The sequence below is a fragment of the Palaemon carinicauda genome, chromosome 2, assembly GCF_036898095.1.
Source record: "Palaemon carinicauda isolate YSFRI2023 chromosome 2, ASM3689809v2, whole genome shotgun sequence".
Lineage (NCBI taxonomy): Eukaryota > Metazoa > Arthropoda > Malacostraca > Decapoda > Palaemonidae > Palaemon > Palaemon carinicauda.
Window position 1 is genome coordinate 110,704,249 of NC_090726.1, and position 7,089 is coordinate 110,711,337.

The 7,089-nt window shown below is 43.4% G+C and overlaps 1 protein-coding gene across 14 annotated transcripts in view; it reads left to right on the forward strand.

The window, feature by feature from the left end:
• LOC137626304 (uncharacterized) overlaps nucleotides 1-7,089 on the forward strand; it is a 455,153-nt gene that overhangs the window by 170,698 nt on the left and 277,366 nt on the right. The window lies entirely within an intron of this gene.

The window sequence follows — 7,089 nt, forward strand, 5'->3', positions numbered from 1 at the left end:
CAAATTACCCCTAATGAGTCAATATGGATAAATATCAACACAACATCGTGTTCAAATAGAAATAAATTTCTACCTCATACTTGGGATCGAACGCTAGCCCCTTCTAATGAAACGCCAGGTCGAAACCAACCATGTCACGAGAGCCCATAAAAGAAACTGGAACCTGACGCTAACAGCTGTCTGAGGATTTACCTGGCGAGACATCAGTCTCTTACCAGCGAGTTTTACCAAATTTCCCGGGCCACCACGTGACACAATTGGTAGTAATTCATTCGAATTACCCCTAATGAGTCAATATGGATAAATATCAACACAACATCGTGTTCAAATAGAAATAAATTTCTACCTCATACTTGGGATCGAACGCTAGCCCCTTCTAATGAAAGGCCAGGTCGAAACCAACCATGTCACGAGAGCCCATAAAAGAAACTGGAACCTTACGCTAACAGCTGTCCGAGGATTTACCTGGCGAGACATCAGTCTCTTACCAGCGAGTTTTACCCAATTTCCCGGGCCACCACGTGACACAATTGGTAGTAATTCATTCAAATTACCCCTAATGAGTCAATATGGATAAATATCAACACAACATCGTGTTCAAATTGAAATAAATTTCTACCTCATACTTGGGATCGAACGCTAGCCCCTTCTAATGAAAGGCCAGGTCGAAACCAACCATGTCACGAGAGCCCATAAAAGAAACTGGAACCTGACACTAACAGCTGTCCGAGGATTTACCTGGCGAGACATCAGTCTCTTACCAGCGAGTTTTACCCAATTTCCCGGGCCACCACGTGACACAATTGGTAGTAATTCATTCAAATTACCCCTAATGAGTCAATATGGATAAATATCAACACAACATCGTGTTCAAATAGAAATAAATTTCTACCTCATACTTGGGATCGAACGCTAGCCCCTTCTAATGAAAGGCCAGGTCGAAACCAACCATGTCACGAGAGCCCATAAAAGAAACTGGAACCTGACGCTAACAGCTGTCCGAGGATTTACCTGGCGAGACATCAGTCTCTTACCAGCGAGTTTTACCCAATTTCCCGGGCCACCACGTGACACAATTGGTAGTAATTCATTCAAATTACCCCTAATGAGTCAATATGGATAAATATCAACACAACATCGTGTTCAAATAGAAATAAATTTCTACCTCATACAGTACTTGGGATCGAACGCTAGCCCCTTCTAATGAAAGGCCAGGTCGAAACCAACCATGTCACGAGAGCCCATAAAAGAAACTGGAACCTGACGCTAACAGCTGTCCGAGGATTTACCTGGCGAGACATCAGTCTCTTACCAGCGAGTTTTACCCAATTTCCCGGGCCACCACGTGACACAATTGGTAGTAATTCATTCAAATTACCCCTAATGAGTCAATATGGATAAATATCAACACAACATCGTGTTCAAATAGAAATGAATTTCTACCTCATACTTGGGATCGAACGCTAGCCCCTTCTAATGAAAGGCCAGGTCGAAACCAACCATGTCACGAGAGCCCATAAAAGAAACTGGAACCTGACGCTAACAGCTGTCCGAGGATTTACCTGGCGAGACATCAGTCTCTTACCAGCGAGTTTTACCCAATTTCCCGGGCCACCACGTGACACAATTGGTAGTAATTCATTCAAATTACCCCTAATGAGTCAATATGGATAAATATCAACACAACATCGTGTTCAAATAGAAATAAATTTCTACCTCATACTTGGGATCGAACGCTAGCCCCTTCTAATGAAAGGCCAGGTCGAAACCAACCATGTCACGAGAGCCCAAAAAAGAAACTGGAACCTGACGCTAACAGCTGTCCGAGGATTTACCTGGCGAGACATCAGTCTCTTACCAGCGAGTTTTACCCAATTTCCCGGGCCACCACGTGACACAATTGGTAGTAATTCATTCAAATTACCCCTAATGAGTCTATATGGATAAATATCAACACAACATCGTGTTCAAATAGAAATAAATTTCTACCTCATACTTGGGATCGAACGCTAGCCCCTTCTAATGAAAGGCCAGGTCGACCAACCATGTCACGAGAGCCCATAAAAGAAACTGGAACCTGACGCTAACAGCTGTCCGAGGATTTACCTGGCGAGACATCAGTCTCTTACCAGCGAGTTTTACCCAATTTCCCGGGCCACCACGTGACACAATTGGTAGTAATTCATTCAAATTACCCCTAATGAGTCAATATGGATAAATATCAACACAACATCGTGTTCAAATAGAAATAAATTTCTACCTCATACTTGGGATCGAACGCTAGCCCCTTCTAATGAAAGGCCAGGTCGAAACCAACCATGTCACGAGAGCCCATAAAAGAAACTGGAACCTGACGCTAACAGCTGTCCGAGGATTTACCTGGCGAGACATCAGTCTCTTACCAGCGAGTTTTACCCAATTTCCCGGGTCACCACGTGACACAATTGGTAGTAATTCATTCAAATTACCCCTAATGAGTCAATATGGATAAATATCAACACAACATCGTGTTCAAATAGAAATAAATTTCTACCTCATACAGTACTTGGGATCGAATGCTAGCCCCTTCTAATGAAAGGCCAGGTCGAAACCAACCATGTCACGAGAGCCCATAAAAGAAACTGGAACCTGACGCTAACAGCTGTCCGAGGATTTACCTGGCGAGACATCAGTCTCTTACCAGCGAGTTTTACCCAATTTCCCGGGCCACCACGTGACACAATTGGTAGTAATTCATTCAAATTACCCCTAATGAGTCAATATGGATAAATATCAACACAACATCGTGTTCAAATAGAAATAAATTTCTACCTCATACAGTACTTGGGATCGAACGCTAGCCCCTTCTAATGAAAGGCCAGGTCGAAACCAACCATGTCACGAGAGCCCATAAAAGAAACTGGAACCTGACGCTAACAGCTGTCCGAGGATTTACCTGGCGAGACATCAGTCTCTTACCAGCGAGTTTTACCCAATTTCCCGGGCCACCACGTGACACAATTGGTAGTAATTCATTCAAATTACCCCTAATGAGTCAATATGGATAAATATCAACACAACATCGTGTTCAAATAGAAATAAATTTCTACCTCATACAGTACTTGGGATCGAACGCTAGCCCCTTCTAATGAAAGGCCAGGTCGAAACCAACCATGTCACGAGAGCCCATAAAAGAAACTGGAACCTGACGCTAACAGCTGTCCGAGGATTTACCTGGCGAGACATCAGTCTCTTACCAGCGAGTTTTACCCAATTTCCCGGGCCACCACGTGACACAATTGGTAGTAATTCATTCAAATTACCCCTAATGAGTCAATATGGATAAATATCAACACAACATCGTGTTCAAATAGAAATAAATTTCTACCTCATACAGTACTTGGGATCAAACGCTAGCCCCTTCTAATGAAAGGCCAGGTCGAAACCAACCATGTCACGAGAGCCCATAAAAGAAACTGGAACCTGACGCTAACAGCTGTCCGAGGATTTACCTGGCGAGACATCAGTCTCTTACCAGCGAGTTTTACCCAATTTCCCTGGCCACCACGTGACACAATTGGTAGTAATTCATTCAAATTACCCCTAATGAGTCAATATGGATAAATATCAACACAACATCGTGTTCAAATAGAAATAAATTTCTACCTCATACAGTACTTGGGATCGAACGCTAGCCCCTTCTAATGAAAGGCCAGGTCGAAACCAACCATGTCACGAGAGCCCATAAAAGAAACTGGAACCTGACGCTAACAGCTGTCCGAGGATTTACCTGGCGAGACATCAGTCTCTTACCAGCGAGTTTTACCCAATTTCCCGGGCCACCACGTGACACAATTGGTAGTAATTCATTCAAATTACCCCTAATGAGTCAATATGGATAAATATCAACACAACATCGTGTTCAAATAGAAATAAATTTCTACCTCATACAGTACTTGGGATCGAACGCTAGCCCCTTCTAATGAAAGGCCAGGTCGAAACCAACCATGTCACGAGAGCCCATAAAAGAAACTGGAACCTGACGCTAACAGCTGTCCGAGGATTTACCTGGCGAGACATCAGTCTCTTACCAGCGAGTTTTACCCAATTTCCCGGGCCACCACGTGACACAATTGGTAGTAATTCATTCAAATTACCCCTAATGAGTCAATATGGATAAATATCAACACAACATCCTGTTCAAATAGAAATAAATTTCTACCTCATACAGTACTTGGGATCGAACGCTAGCCCCTTCTAATGAAAGGCCAGGTCGAAACCAACCATGTCACGAGAGCCCATAAAAGAAACTGGAACCTGACGCTAACAGCTGTCCGAGGATTTACCTGGCGAGACATCAGTCTCTTACCAGCGAGTTTTACCCAATTTCCCGGGCCACCACGTGACACAATTGGTAGTAATTCATTCAAATTACCCCTAATGAGTCAATATGGATAAATATCAACACAACATCGTGTTCAAATAGAAATAAATTTCTACCTCATACAGTACTTGGGATCGAACGCTAGCCCCTTCTAATGAAAGGCCAGGTCGAAACCAACCATGTCACGAGAGCCCATAAAAGAAACTGGAACCTGACGCTAACAGCTGTCCGAGGATTTACCTGGCGAGACATCAGTCTCTTACCAGCGAGTTTTACCCAATTTCCCTGGCCACCACGTGACACAATTGGTAGTAATTCATTCAAATTACCCCTAATGAGTCAATATGGATAAATATCAACACAACATCGTGTTCAAATAGAAATAAATTTCTACCTCATACAGTACTTGGGATCGAACGCTAGCCCCTTCTAATGAAAGGCCAGGTCGAAACCAACCATGTCACGAGAGCCCATAAAAGAAACTGGAACCTGACGCTAACAGCTGTCCGAGGATTTACCTGGCGAGACATCAGTCTCTTACCAGCGAGTTTTACCCAATTTCCCGGGCCACCACGTGACACAATTGGTAGTAATTCATTCAAATTACCCCTAATGAGTCAATATGGATAAATATCAACACAACATCCTGTTCAAATAGAAATAAATTTCTACCTCATACAGTACTTGGGATCGAACGCTAGCCCCTTCTAATGAAAGGCCAGGTCGAAACCAACCATGTCACGAGAGCCCATAAAAGAAACTGGAACCTGACGCTAACAGCTGTCCGAGGATTTACCTGGCGAGACATCAGTCTCTTACCAGCGAGTTTTACCCAATTTCCCGGGCCACCACGTGACACAATTGGTAGTAATTCATTCAAATTACCCCTAATGAGTCAATATGGATAAATATCAACACAACATCGTGTTCAAATAGAAATAAATTTCTACCTCATACTTGGGATCGAACGCTAGCCCCTTCTAATGAAAGGCCAGGTCGAAACCAACCATGTCACGAGAGCCCATAAAAGAAACTGGAACCTGACGCTAACAGCTGTCCGAGGATTTACCTGGCGAGACATCAGTCTCTTACCAGCGAGTTTTACCCAATTTCCCGGGCCACCACGTGACACAATTGGTAGTAATTCATTCAAATTACCCCTAATGAGTCAATATGGATAAATATCAACACAACATCGTGTTCAAATAGAAATAAATTTCTACCTCATACTTGGGATCGAACGCTAGCCCCTTCTAATGAAAGGCCAGGTCGAAACCAACCATGTCACGAGAGCCCATAAAAGAAACTGGAACCTGACGCTAACAGCTGTCCGAGGATTTACCTGGCGAGACATCAGTCTCTTACCAGCGAGTTTTACCCAATTTCCCGGGCCACTACGTGACACAATTGGTAGTAATTCATTCAAATTACCCCTAATGAGTCAATATGGATAAATATCAACACAACATCGTGTTCAAATAGAAATAAATTTCTACCTCATACTTGGGATCGAACGCTAGCCCCTTTTAATGAAAGGCCAGGTCGAAACCAACCATGTCACGAGAGCCCATAAAAGAAACTGGAACCTGACGCTAACAGCTGTCCGAGGATTTACCTGGCGAGACATCAGTCTCTTACCAGCGAGTTTTACCCAATTTCCCGGGCCACCACGTGACACAATTGGTAGTAATTCATTCAAATTACCCCTAATGAGTCAATATGGATAAATATCAACACAATATCGTGTTCAAATAGAAATAAATTTCTACCTCATACTGGGGATCGAACGCTAGCCCCTTCTAATGAAAGGCCAGGTCGAAACCAACCATGTCACGAGAGCCCATAAAAGAAACTGGAACCTGACGCTAACAGCTGTCCGAGGATTTACCTGGCGAGACATCAGTCTCTTACCAGCGAGTTTTACCCAATTTCCCTGGCCACCACGTGACACAATTGGTAGTAATTCATTCAAATTACCCCTAATGAGTCAATATGGATAAATATCAACACAACATCGTGTTCAAATAGAAATAAATTTCTACCTCATACTTGGGATCGAACGCTAGCCCCTTCTAATGAAAGGCCAGGTCGAAACCAACCATGTCACGAGAGCCCATAAAAGAAACTGGAACCTGACGCTAACAGCTGTCCGAGGATTTACCTGGCGAGACATCAGTCTCTTACCAGCGAGTTTTACCCAATTTCCCGGGCCACCACGTGACACAATTGGTAGTAATTCATTCAAATTACCCCTAATGAGTCAATATGGATAAATATCAACACAACATCGTGTTCAAATAGAAATAAATTTCTACCTCATACAGTACTTGGGATCGAACGCTAGCCCCTTCTAATGAAAGGCCAGGTCGACCAACCATGTCACGAGAGCCCATAAAAGAACCTGGAACCTGACGCTAACAGCTGTCCGAGGATTTACCTGGCGAGACATCAGTCTCTTACCAGCGAGTTTTACCCAATTTCCCGGGCCACCACGTGACACAATTGGTAGTAATTCATTCAAATTACCCCTAATGAGTCAATATGGATAAATATCAACACAACATCGTGTTCAAATAGAAATAAATTTCTACCTCATACTTGGGATCGAACGCTAGCCCCTTCTAATGAAAGGCCAGGTCGAAACCAACCATGTCACGAGAGCCCATAAAAGAAACTGGAACCTGACGCTAACAGCTGTCCGAGGATTTACCTGGCGAGACATCAGT